Below are 12,331 nucleotides of genomic sequence, written 5' to 3'. Positions count from 1 at the left end.
TTAGACGAATGAAGGACTATCTCATTGAAACCTACCAAATATTGCAAGGCTTAAATGGAGCGGACTTGCAGAAGATATTTCCAATAGTGGCAGAGTCCAGGATGAGAGTGCACAGCCTCAAGGGCATCCCTCTAGACAGAGATGAGATAGAATTTCTTTGACCAGAGGATGGAGAATTTGTGAAGTTAATTGCCACAAATGGCTGTTTAGGTCAAGTTATATTGGATATATTTAAAATAGAAGATCATAGGTTCTTAATAAATTGTTAAGGGTTATAGGGAGAAGAGAAGAAAATGGGGTTGAGAGGGAAAATAAATCAGCCATGACTGAATGGCAAGGTAAACTGGTTGAACCGAATGGCTTAATTCTGCTTCTGTGTTTTGTGGTCATAAAGCTGATTATTGGTTGATTATCACAGTGTTTGTGAGAGATTGCTGTAGAAATTGGCTGCTGCATTTCTCATACTACAACACTGAACACATATCAAATACGATGTAATAGAGTAACAGAAAATATTCAAAGCAATTTTATTATTGAAGTACATATATGTCATTAATGAATGAGATACATTTTCCCATGGGCATATTCAATAAATCAATAGAGTAATAACCATAACTAAATCAATGAAATGCCACACAAACTTGGGTTTGGCCAGTGTACAAACAACATCAAGCTGCAAATAAAAAAAGAAAGAAATAATAATAAATAAATAAGCAATAAATATTGAGAACCTGAGGTGAAGAGTCTGTGAGAGTGAATCCGTAGTTTTTGGGAACATTTCAATGAAGGGGCAAGTTGAGTTGAAGGGGTTGAGTGAAGTTATCCCCTTTGGTTCAAGAGCCTGATGGTTGAGGGGTAATAACTGTTCCTGAACTTGATGGTGTGAGTCCTAAGGCTGCTGTACCACCTTCTTGATGGTAGCAGTGAGAAGAGAGCATCCGTGTTTGGGTTTGCGAATGATGGCCTAAAAACACAATGAAAATTTTAAAAACCTCTGTTTTCAGTCTGAAATGTTGACCCTTTCCACAGGTGCTGCCTGACTTGAAATTTCTAATGATTCTGTTTTTCTTTCAAAATTTTGTTCATGTCTTGAAGTGCTACCTACTGCTATGCCCCGATTTCTCCTTTTAATGAATTGTTAATATATTTTAATTGAGGGAGAATGTTCAGTGAGTCTCCGCTTTATATTTTACATTATAATGTTTTCTGTCAATAACTGGAGCATATATTTGTAGTCAGTAACTTTTCCCTTTTTACCAGAATTCAAAGTCTTCAATATTCTTTTACTAACCTTTTGTTTAGTCCCTAGATGCACTGCCTCTTTAGATATACTTACTTTCTTTAATTACTTTTATACCTAGAGTTGAACTTCTTTTCCTGTGCATATTCAAAGCAAATAATTAGTGACTTATTAAAATATTTTTCCTTCTATGCCTTTATATCTTTAAATGACAATCTGATAAGACTCCCAGATGTTACCTGTTTCTCTTTCCATTGCTGCCTGGCCAGTGTTTTCAACATTTTCCATGTCGTTTCTAGTTTACTTTGGGTCCTGGCATGGGGTTGGACTTGAAGCGTTGATAATTCCGTTCTCTCTCACATTTGCTGCTCACCCTGCTGAGTTCCTCCAGTAGATTGTTGCTCCATGTTCCAGCATCTGCAGTCTTGGCCTCTGCAGTTATTATTTTGTTCTTGTTTGAGTGATCCTCTATTTAAATTTCCACAAGTTGTGGTGTGAATTTGTTACTGAATGATTGAAGAGTAAAATTGGTCAAAAATATTTCAATACCATTATCTCCAATGCAGCAATTGCTTGGTATACATCATTAGGTAACTAACACAACAGGATTGAAGCACAGAAATGAGCTATCTATACTAGTTCTGAATGATTAGTTAGCTGAATGAAGTTAGTTTGCAATGTACATTGGACAGTATAATTAATATATCATGTGGTTAGACTTTGAAGATTATATGATGTACATTCACTAATTGTGACACAGCTATAACTAGAAAATTGTCCTTTTTCATTCCACCCATGCTGCAATTATTCAGTGCCACGTTGAATTATTATTAATTTGTTCCCTGTCAACAGATGTAACTTGTCGTTCAATGACAGAATCATACAACCCAGAAACAGGCCCTTTGGCTCATCATGTCCAAAAACATGTCTGTAAGAATCCCATTGATCTATACTTGGTCTTTGCAAATGCAATTCAAGTGACTTTCCCTGCCTCCATTCCCTCAGGAAGTGTTTTTGAGGTGTAAACCACCTCTGGGTGAAAAGGTAAATAGGTTTATTGTTGTCACATGTATGGAGGAATAGTGAAAATCTTTGCATGCCATCTACAGCGATCATTTCATCACATCAGTGCATTGAGGTAGTACAAGAGGAAAGCAATAACAGAATGCAGAATGAAGTATTACAGTACAGAGAAACTACAGTGCAGGCAGACAAGAAATGCATTGGCCAAAATGAAGTAGATTGTAAGGACAAGTCCATTTTACCATACTAGGTGACCATTCAAAAGTGTTATAACAGTGGGGTGGAACTATTGAACTTGCATGTTAAGATGGGCTCTTAACCTCACAATTGCCTCACCTGATTCTCTCTTAAACCCTAGATAGATCTGTTCTCTCCAGATACACTATGGGGAAAACTTTCTCTTCTCTTTACTCTTGTAATTTTGTAAACCTCTCTTAGACCCAACCTCCCACCACCCTCTTCCACTCCCAAGGAAAACAAATCCAGTCTGTCCAGTCTCATTATTGAAAATAAATCATATTCTTCTTACAGTGTGTAGAACTGCACATGTATCTCCAGCTTGTAGCCTAATTATTATTATATAACGGTGTACCATAACCTTCCTCCTCTTATATTCTGTCTGCTGGCTAATGAGCAGAAGTATCCTGTGCCACCTTCATATTATCTACCTGTTCTACCTTTGCTCATACTTGTTTCTCAATGGTTTAACAGAATTTTTGCCCAGGTCCGTCTAAGTTATTATTTAGTATAAGTCTTCCTCCTGTGATCATCTTTTTTTAAACCCCATAACCTCTTTTACGATAATAAATCCCAGACACCCCCTAGTTTGCCCAAAATTATCAACATAGACAAAATGAAACTGAAAGCTTTACCTGAAGTTTTCTTAAGTTAATGTTACCAAGTGATGTAGAACCAGGAGAGCAGGTTTACCTGCTCAATGATAAAACACTCTCTGCTCCTATCCTTCCTCTACCTGAAAAAATCAGGTTGGTAGAAGAGGGAAGAAGTACTGTCATCTAACAATGGATAGTAACAATGGCACAGAAAAATATTTGCATCAAAGCTGTAGCAACTCGTGTTCAATCCTACTGCTTTGTGGAATTTGACTTATCTTCATATGACTGTGTGGGTTTCCTCCAACTTTTCTGGTTTCAGAATTGTATGGCATAGAATCAGCTCTTTGGCATACCATGTCCACACCCACACAATGCAGGCTACTGTGTCTTGGCAATCCAAGTGCTCTGGCTTCCTCCCATATCCCAAGGATGCGGAAGTTGTGGGTTAGTTAGCTGCCAATAAATCACCCCTAATGTATGGTTGTGGGGGTGGGCACGTTTGACTGGGAGTGTGGTGGTGATTGAAATGTGGGGAGGAAAGATTGCAGGAGAAATCACTGAGGGACAGGATTGTTCTGTGAACTAGAATTGACGTCAAGTTAAAATAGCTTTCTATGCTTAAGAAAATTGTGAAATGTATTAATTAAAGTAATGTTCAAGGGTCAAATAGTCTTGCACACTAATAACTGGAATGAGACCACTGGATCTATCACTTAGAAACCTTAGCAAAAGAAATTGCATGAAACTGCCAACCTGTTGTTTGGGCAACATGTAGTGCAGCAGGTAGTGCTGCTGCCTGGCATCTCTAGCAACACTGGTTCACTCCTAACCTCCAATGCTGTCTGTGCGAAGTTAGTACATTGTCCCTGCAGCTGCCTCAGCTTCCCTGATTTCCTCTCTTATTCAAAGAGTTGGTAAACAAATTGTGTATTGCCCTTAATGGAGGTGGGTGGTTGAGTCTGGGGAGGATGGGCAGGCAGAAGAGAATAGGTCATAGGGAAATGTGAGGGAATTGGGTTGATCAGATTCTTAAGAATCTGTATGGACTCGATAGGTTAAACAGCCCATCCTGTTTTATAAGAAAATGGGAAATAGTTTTTAGCTGCATTCTCAAACAGGAGAAAATTTAAATTTAATATATAGTATTCACCTCCTGCCAATGGGCTACCTGTTTTTATGAATGTAAAGGCATGGGAGAGGGTAGAGGAAGTGAAATGGTTTATTGTCACGTGTACTGAAATACAGTTAAAACAGTTTGTATGCCATACATGTAGAAAAAAAGAGAAACAAAATGCAAAATATAGTGTTGCAGTAAGAGAGAAAGCACAGTGCCAGTAAACAATATGCAAAGGCCATGATGAACTAAATTGGCAGATCAAAAGTTATCCAGTCTGATAACTGCAGGTCTGGAGATCAGATGTTCTTAGTAAATGGAAGATTACCTGGCCTCTAAGAGAACATTGTTAGTAATTCTGATGCTTAGAATTTGTCCCTTCCCCTTGAAGAAATGTGTGGCGCAGCAAGCAGTGATGGTATGAGCAATCCTGATTTGTAACCACACACCTCTTCTTTTTCCCCAAGTCTCTGACTGAATGGGGGGAAGAAGATAAACTTCCAGATGTTTAAGGGATGCATCCACCTTTCTAGAGAGGTGCATTAGAGGTTTGATGACCCAATTTTCTTGTGAGGTTTGTTAGAAACTAAACTCTGAAGCTGAATGGCGCCATTTTGAACCAGTACTTAATTTAACTTGCTGTCACTAGTACTCCCTAGACCCAAGAAACCTTGTAGCTGAAGGACAGCTAGAGGAGCATATCCATGCTCTAGTTTTATTGCACCTTTGAAGGAGCAGAGGGAACAAGCCCCTTAAAATCATTTGTAAATGGCCTCATATCTCAAATGATGTCTTTCAGCAACACAACATGCCTCTCCTGCAATTCCTCACAGAACATCACAGTCATTTTGTCCCTTATTGTGCCCATGCCTCTACATAGCAATTTATCAGACTGATGGTGGTGGAAAACAGAATTAAAAATCACCCAGAATGTTGTCTCCAGTGAGCAGGAAATAAGTGGAAGTAAAAAAAATTAAGGAAATGGAAAAGAGAAATAGAAATGGGTGTGAAAAAAGGATTACTAATGATGGTACGATGACATTGCAGATAGGAACTACAGATAAATGTGTATTGAATAGTTCTGCATCATTAATCAGAGGGAAGCTGGCTGATAATATTTCATAGGAAATTAAAATTTGATAGCTTTGAATATTCTGTATGAATGAAATTGGGCCAAAGCATTGCAGCAAGATGTTGATTTGGCAGTTGAAATTAAAGCTGCTTGGAAGAGTGGGGTTAATTAAAACAGTTTGTTTCATGATTTCATTGAGTTTCTATGTCACTCCTGAATTGGTTAAAAAATGGTAAATGGTTTCTTATTAATTATTGGATTTAGACACAAACACGTCACTTATACATTTTCTGACAATGTAAGAAACATAGGCAAACATATTGCCCTTTATTTGGGGAAAGAAGAATCTGCTTTTCAGACCTAGTTAGATATGGAGCTCATGCAATTGCTGCATTGGTATTCTCAAGAGAATGAGTTAATTATGGGGTCCCTGATTCGCATGTAGCCATGAATTGTCTGCCAAAAACGCACTCTCAGTTGTTCATTATCCAAATGCAGAATATTACAGATGCTAGAATTTAAAAAAAAATGTAATGGCATGTCAGAAGCAGGGTTCTTGCTCAGTTTGGTGACCTTGCTTTGGAAGAAGTTAGAGAAGAAAACAGATAAAGCGAGCAATGAAATGAGACAGGTGGGAAGTGAACAACAAAGGTAGAAGGCAGGAGATATTATGTGACAGAAGTGATGGCAGTGTCAGGTGAAATTAAGCAGCTGCAGCAGCTCACAGAAAAGGAGCTGTGGCTTAGAATCAGGTTTATTATCACTAGCATGTGTTGTGAAATTTGTTGACTTAGCAGCAGCAGTTCAATGCAATACATAATATAGAAGAAAAAAATAATAACGATAATAAATAAGTAAATCAATCACAGTATACTTATATTGAATAGATTAAAAGTAATATGTATTAAAAAAGAGAGGTAGTGTTCAAGGGTTCACTGCCCATTTAGAAATTGGATGGCAGAGGCGAAGAAGCTGTCCTGAATCACTGAGTGTGTGCCTTCAGGCTTCTGTACCTCCTACCCGATGGTAGCAGTGAGAAAAGGGCATGCCCTGGGTGCTGGAGGTCCTTAGTAAAGGACGCTGCCTTTCTGAAACACAGCTCCTTGTAGGCTAGTACCCAAGATGAAGCCAACTAAATTTATAACCCTCTGCAGCTTCTTCCAGTCCTGTACAGTAGGCCCCCCCCCCCCCTCCATACCAGATAGTGATGAGCCTGTCAGAATGCTCTCCACGATACATCTGTAGCTAAATGCTGAATTGGCTGATATTCGATCTAGTAGGCTATAACGTACTCAGTCAAAAGCTGGGCTGTTGTTCTTACAAATGTGAGCAGAGGTCAAAGAGGCATAGAATACCACAGAACAGAAACAGTCCCTTTGGCCCATCTAGTCCTTGCCAAAATATTATTCTGACTAGTCCCATTGACCTGTACCCAGACGATAACCCTCCATACCCCTCCTATCCAAATTTCTCTAAAGTGTTAAGTTGAACCCCCATCCACCACTTCTGCTGGCAGCTCATTTCACCCACTCTTCACCTGCTGAGTGAAGAGGTTCAAAGTAAAATTTATTATCAAAGTACATGTATATTACCATGTACAATCCTGAGGTTTATTTTCTTGCGGATGTACGTAATAAATCCAATATCCATAATAGAATCAATGAAAGACCACACCAGCAGGTTGAACATTTAGTGTGCAAAAGACAACAAAGTGTGCAAATATAAAAGAAATGATAATTAAAAAATAAACAATAAATATTGAAAGCATGAGATGAAGAGTCCTTGAAAATGAGTCCATAGGATGTGGGAACAGATCAGTGATGGGGCAAAAGAAATTGAGTGAAGTTATTCCCTCTGGTTCAATAGCTTGATAGTTGAGGAGTAATAAGTGTTCCTGAACCAGTGGTGTGAGTCCTGAGGCTCTTGTACCTTCTTCCTGATTGCAGCAGCGAGAAGAGAAGATGACCTGGGTAGTGGGGGGTCCCTGATGGTTGATTCTATTTTTTATGCAACACTTTCATGTAAATGTCTTCAATGCCAGGGAGGGCTTTACCTATGATGTCCTGGGCTGTATCCAGTACTTTTTGTAGGATTTTCTGTTCAAGGGCGTTGGTGTTTCCATACAAGGCTGTGTATACTTTCTACCATGCATCTATAGAAACTTGTCAGAGTTTTAGATGTCATGCAGAATCTTCACAAACTCCTAAGGAAGCACTGACATGCTTTCTTCATAATTACACTTACATGCTGGGCCCAGGACAGGTCATCTGAAGTGATAACAATGAGGAATTTAAAGTTGCTGACCTCTGATCCCACAATGAAGACTGGCTCATGGACCTCTGATTTCCTCCTCCTGAAGTCAAAAATCAACTCTTTAGTCTTACAGACATTGAGTGAGAGGTTGTTGTTCTGGTCAGATTTTCACTCTTCCTCTTATATTCTTATTCATCACCATCTTTAATTCAACTTATGACAGTAGTGTCATCAGCAAACTTGAATATGGCCTTGGTGCTGTGCTTAGCCTCATAGTCATAAGTACAAAGCGAGTAGAGCTTTGTGGTGTATCTGTGCTGATGGAGATTGTGGAGGAGATTTTGTTGCTAATCTGAAATGATTGAGGTTTAAAAGTGAGGAAATCGAGGATCCAATTGCACAAGGTGGTATTAAAGCCAAGGTCTTGAAGCTTATTGATTTGTTCTGAAGGGTGATAGTATTGAATGTCATGTTGTAGTTGATAAAGAGCAAGCTGATGTATGCATCTTTGCTGTCCAGATGTTCTTGGGTTCAGTAGAGAGCCATTTAAGTGGCATCTGCTTTGGACCTGTTGTGCTGGTAAGCAAACTGGAGCAGATCCAAGTTTCTTCTCAGGCAGGAGTTAATATATTTCATCTCCACCCTCTCAAAGCACTTCATCAGTATGGATTTAAGTGCTATTAGATGATAATCATTGAGTTAGGTTACCGCATTCTTCTTAGGCACTAGTATAATTGAAACCTGTTTAAAGCAGGTGGGTACCTCAGCCTCCGAAGCGAGAGGTACAAGATCTCAGAGGACACTCCAGCCAGTGGATCAGTACAGATCTTTAGTACTTTGCCAGGTACCCTACCTGGGCTGGGTGTTTTCTGTGGGTTCACCCACAGGATACTGTCATTTTGGCCTCAGAGATTGAAATCACAAGATCATTGGGGGCTGTAGGAGTTTGTGATGGTTCCTCTATGTTTTTACGATCAAAGTGAACATAGAAGGAATTGAGCTCATCTGGATGCGAAGCCCTGTTGTCACCTATTTTTGTTTGATATTACTTTATAAGCAATGATAGCATTCAAGCTTGTCTGGAATTGTCACTTTGCCCATGAGATGGCTTTCTGGAGGCCATATCTCTTATAGCTTTCTTGGTTGCCAAACTTGAATGCCTCTGATCTGGCCTTCAGCAGATTGTGGATCTCATGGTTCATCCAGGGCTTCTAGTTGGGGAAGACTGAATGATTTTGTGGGGACATGCTCATCTATGACTGTTCCCCCTTGTGTTCCCCTTAAACATTTCACCTTTCACCCTTAACCCATGACATCTGGTTCTAGTCTCACCCGACCTCAGTGGAAAAAGCCTGCTTTCATTTACCCTATCTATACCCCACCTAATTTTGAATACCTCGTTCTCCTAAGCTCCAGGAAATAAAATTTTAACCTATTCAACCTTTCCCTATAACTCAAGTCCTGGCAACATGCTTATAAATTTTCTCTGTACTCTTTCAATCTTTTGATATCTTTCTTGTTGGTAAGTAATTGGAGCTGCACACAATACTCCAAATTAAGCATCACCAATGCTTTATATAACTTCAACATAACATCCTGACTCCAGTAGTTAGTACTTTGATTTAGGGAGGTTAATGTACCTAAAGCTTTCTTTATTACCCTATCTCCTGTGAGTGCCACTGAGGACGCCACTTTCAAGGAATTTATGGATGTGTATTCCCAGATCCCTCTGTACTTCCGCATTCCTCAGTGCCCTACTTTTCACTGTGTAAGTCCCACTCTGATTTGTCATCCCAAATTGCAACTTGTCTGCATTAAATTTCATGTGGTCTTTGTTAAACTCCTGTCTTTACACCTTCATAACAGTAAAGGTCTGAAAAATAATTCCCTGGTGACGAGTCGCACAATTAAATTGAAGAGGGTACTGAATTGGGACTGAGGTAAGATGGTAGAGTGCATTTCTTTTCTAAGGAAGCAAATTGAAGAGTTAATGTTCCTTCAACACACAAAATGCTGGTGGAATGCAGCAGGCCAGGCAGCATTTATAGGGGGAGGTACAGTTGACGTTTTGGGCTGAGACCCTTTGTCAGGACTAACTGAAAGAAAAGATAGTAAGAGATATGAAAGTGGGAGGGGGAGGAGGAAATCTGAAATGATAGGAGAAGACAGGAGGGGGAGGGATAAAGCTAAGAGCTGGAAAGTTGATTGGCAAAAGGGATACAGAGCTGGAGAAGGGAAAGGATCATGGGATGGGAGACCGAGGGAGAAAGAAAGGGGGAGGGGAGCACCAGAGGTAGATGGAGAACGGGCAAGGAGTGATTGTGAGAGGGGCAGAGAAAGAAAAAAAGGAGAGAGAAAAGGGGAGGAATAAATAAATAGTGATGGGGTAAGAAGGGGAGGAGGGGGATTAACAGAAGTTTGAGAAGTCAGTGTTCATGCCATCAGGCTGGAGGCTACCCAGCCGGAATATAAGGTGTTGTTCCTCCAACCTGAGTGTGGCTTCATCTTGACAGTAGAGGAGGCCATGGATAGACATATCAGAATGGGAATAGGACATGGAATTAAAATGTGTGAGCACTGGGAGGTCCTGCTTTCTCTGGCGGACAGAGTGTAGGTGTTCAGCGAAACAGTCTCCCAGTCTGCGTCGGGTCTCACCAATATATAGAAGGCTGCACCCGGCGTAGTATATCACACCAGCTACCTCACAGGAAGCCTCACCTGGAAGGACTGTCTGGGGCCCTGAACGGTGGTGAGGGAGGAAGTGTAAGGGCAGGTGTAGCACTTGTTCTGCTTACAAGGATAAATGCCAGAAGGGATGGGGGGGACAAATGGACAAGGGAGTCGCGTAGGGAGCGATCCCTGCGGAAAGCAGAAAGGTGGGGGGAGGGAAAGATGTGCTTTGTAGTGGGATCCCGTTGGAGGTGGTGGAAGTTACGGAGAATTTTACGTTGGACCCAGAGACTGGTGGAGTGGTAGGTGAGGACAGGGGGAACCCTATCCTGAGTGAGGTGGCGGGCGGATGGGGTGAGAGCAGATATGCGTGAAATGGGAGAGATGCATTTGAGAGCAGAGTTGATGGTGGAGGAAGGGAAGCCCCTTTCTTTAAGAAAGGAAGACATCTGCTTCGTCCTGGAATGAAAAGCCTCATCCTGAGAGTAGATGCGGTAGAGACGGAGAAATTGCGAGAAATGGATGGCATTTTTGCAAGACACAGGGTGGAAAGAGGAATAGACCAGGTAGCTGTGAGAGTTCGTAGGCTTATAGTAGATATCAGTAGATAAGCCATCTCCAGAGATGGAGACAGAAAGATCAAGAAAGGGGAGGGAGGTGTCGGAAATGGACCAGGTAAATTTGAGGGCAGGGTGAAATTGGAGGCATAGTTAGTGAAGTCAATGAGCTCAACATGCATGCAGGAGGCAGCACCAATGCAGTCGTCGATGTAGTGAAGGAAAAGTGGGGGATGGATACCGGTATAGACTTGGAACATGGACTGTTCCTCAAAGCGAACAAAAAGGCAGGCATAGCTGGGACACATACTGGTCCCCATGGCTACACCTTTGGTTTGGAAGAAGCGGGAGGAGCCAAAAGAGAAATTATTTGAGTAAGGACTAATTCCACTAGATGGAGGAGAGAGGTGGTAGAGGGGAACTGGTTAGGTCTGGACTCCAAAAAGAAACAGAGAGCTTTGAGACCTTGCTGGTGGGGGATAGAGGTGTATAGAGACTGGACACCCATGATGAAAATAAGGTGGTGAGGGCCGGGGAGCTTAAAATCATTGAAAAAATGCAAAGCGTGAGAATTGTCATGAATATAGGTGGGAAGGGATTGAACAAGGGAGGATAAAAGTGTCGAGGTATGCAGAAATGAGTTTGGTGGGTCAGGAGCAAGCTGAGACAATGGGTCTACCTGGACAGGCAGGTTTATGGATCTTGGGTAGGAGGTATAAACGGGAATTGCAGTGTGTGGAAACTATGAGGTTGGTGGCAGTGGATGGGAGATCCCCAGAGCTGATAAGGTTGGTGATGGTATGGGAGACAGTGGCCTGGTGCTCCTTAGTGGGGTCATGATCGAGGGGTAAATAAGAGAAGGTATCAACGAGGCCTCAGCAAGGTAGAAGTCGGACTCAGCTGGAAACGCTCATGGAGTGAGTACTGTTTTGAATTCGCTCCATAACCTTTACTTTTTTTAACCTTTGATCACCCTTATTCAGCTTATTTTTACCTATACCGAAAGTTTCTTTATTCATTTTTTTTGGATTTACTGCCAAGAGTTTGTTGTGAACTTTTGAAGATATGCAAACAGAAATGTCTCTCAGGTCTAAGGGACGGGATCCCGGACGTAATCCCGGTAACGGAAAAAAGCAGGCTCCGACACAACAAACTCAATTAACTTTTGAATTGTTTATGGAGGTTTTGGATAAAAAATTTGCTGAACTACAACAATTTTTTTAAAGAAGATATAAAGGCTTTTCAAGAGTACATGGTTAAGACGGATTTAGTAATTAAAACAGCAACAAGCTCTTATTGTGTCTCTGCAAGAAGATGCTCGGAAGCGAGATTTGACTATTGGAAAACTGCAACAGGATTTAATTTCGACCATTAAGCTGATGGAAGCCCTTAAAGCCAAGAGTGACGATTTTGAGAATCGGTCCAGAAGACAGAACCTACGTATACTTGGTCTTCCAGACGGCATAGAAAAAGATGACCCTTCGAAATATTTTGCTCAACTTTTAAAAGAAGCGTTTCCGACTATTTTCCCGAATAACCCCCCTTTATTGGAACGGGCACATAGAA

The 12,331-nt window shown here is 41.0% G+C and overlaps 1 protein-coding gene across 3 annotated transcripts in view; it reads left to right on the top strand.

Annotated features, from left to right (window-relative positions):
* Positions 1–12,331, top strand: part of LOC132402205 (rab GTPase-activating protein 1-like) — a 570,990-nt gene that overhangs the window by 132,607 nt on the left and 426,052 nt on the right. The gene's annotated exons all lie outside the window — the stretch shown is intronic.

This window comes from Hypanus sabinus, chromosome 11 (genome assembly GCF_030144855.1).
Source record: "Hypanus sabinus isolate sHypSab1 chromosome 11, sHypSab1.hap1, whole genome shotgun sequence".
NCBI lineage: Eukaryota > Metazoa > Chordata > Chondrichthyes > Myliobatiformes > Dasyatidae > Hypanus > Hypanus sabinus.
Note: the sequence above shows the minus strand (reverse complement) of the source record. Positions and strands in the feature narration are given on the sequence as shown.